Raw genomic sequence first — 1,731 nt, 5'->3', positions numbered from 1 at the left:
CTGGAGGTGTAACATTAAGATGTTTATTGGAGATCTTTAATTTTTCTTCACATAGATATTTATTGCTATATGCTTCCTTCTTAAAACTGCTTTTCCTTCATCTCATAAATTCTGGTATGTTGTACATCCATTTCTTTCTCTTTTTTAAAATAAAAACATTGTATTTACTTAGAAGCATTCAGAGTGTCAACAAAACAGCTACAACTTTTTTTCTTGCCATTACAGAGAGGTATTTAGTCAACAGAACAACAATTATTTAGTATAAGCTGCATCAGAGACAACTGAAGATGAAGAACTAGCATCTCCATGTGTAACTAATTTGTACTGTGCACCAACAAGAACCTTCTTTAAATTTCCATGCCAGTGTACAATCCTCATACTGGTAAGGTTAATGGCTATTGAAAATACCACCAGGGCAGAGCTATCTACAGACACATCTGGTAATGTGTTAACTATACAAAAAAAGACACTGTACAGTTTAAAAACAAGTTTTACACAGTATTACATTTCAATCTTTTTTTCTTTAAAAGGAGTGAGTTGTGTACAGTGGATTAAATGCTTTGTAGACAAGAAAAAAAACTCTGCTAGAACTAACTTATTCAGCATCATCTTCTTCGTCATCTTCCTCTTCTTCCTCTTCCTCTTCTCCTCCTCTTTATTTCTTCCTCTTTCTTCTTTTTCTTGCTTTTTTTTTTCCAGCCTTGATAACTCCCATTTTTGCTGCATCAGGTTTTCCTTTAGCTCAGTAGGTAGCAAAATTCTTTTTGTATTTTTCCTTTGGCTTAGAAGCTTTATTTTCATAAGGTTGCTTATCATCTGCAGTAGAGGGATTCCATATCTCTCCCAGTTTCTTTGCAACATCACCAATGGATAGGCCAGATTGTTCTCCTTTGATTTTGGGGTGATACTCAGAATAGAAGAAGAAGAAGGCCAACAGAGAGGCCTTTTGGGTGCAGTGGGATCATTGAACTTCTGTTTTGTTTCCCCTTTAGGAAGGATATGGGTTTTCATTCTCTTTCATATCAGGCCTTGCCTGACTTTGGCATGGCTTCAAATTTTCCCTTCTTTTTAGCACACATGTTCTTCTACCTCTGAGCAATTCTTAGAAAGCTCTGAGAAGTTGACTGAAGCATCTGGGTGCCTCTTCTTGTGCTCCTCCCAGCAAGCTTGCACAAAGAATTCATAGGGTGACATTTTGCCTCTCAGCTTCTTAGGATTTCCTTTGCCCATGTTTAGTTGTTTTTCCTCAGAGAGGCCCAGAGGCACCCAGTGCCTGTTCAGCTCTCACTTGCCCCAGCGCTATCTCTGTGGAGCTCAATGCACTGCAATGGCTGTGAGAGAAGGAGCCAGATGCCTCCATTTTCCTTTGTCAGAAAATTGTTTTTAATTTTTTAAAAAATTTTCTTCATAGAAATATGTTTGATTTCCATGTATTAGTTAATTTTCTGAAATACCTCCCATTATTGACTTCTAGTTTTGAACATTATGGTCAGAAAGATACTTATCATAATTTCAGTCTTCTCAAACTCCTAAGATTTGTCTGTGGTCTCACATACACTCTACCCTGGTGAATGTTCCATGTGTGCTCAAGAAAAATGGGATGCTTTTGCTTTGGAGGGGAGATTATGCATTTGTCTGTTAGGTCCATTAGGTGTAAAGTATCTTTCAAGACTAGTGTTTTCTTATTAATTTTATGTCTGAATGATTCATCTGTCCATTGATGAGAGCAGG

General features: G+C 37.1%; 1 pseudogene; it reads right to left on the bottom strand.

Moving 5' to 3' along the window:
* Positions 1-595: 595 nt before the first annotated feature.
* On the bottom strand, positions 596-1,230 carry LOC124104797 (high mobility group protein B1-like; annotated as a pseudogene).
* Between the last annotated feature and the right edge of the window lie 501 nt (positions 1,231-1,731).

Source organism: Marmota monax, unplaced genomic scaffold (genome assembly GCF_021218885.2).
Source record: "Marmota monax isolate L192 unplaced genomic scaffold, Marmota_monax_Labrador192_F-V1.1 WCK01_AAM20220418_F8-fsc00001, whole genome shotgun sequence".
NCBI classification, from domain to species: Eukaryota; Metazoa; Chordata; class Mammalia; order Rodentia; family Sciuridae; genus Marmota; species Marmota monax.
The sequence above is the reverse complement of the archived record's forward strand: the minus strand, read 5'-3'. Positions and strand labels throughout refer to the sequence as shown.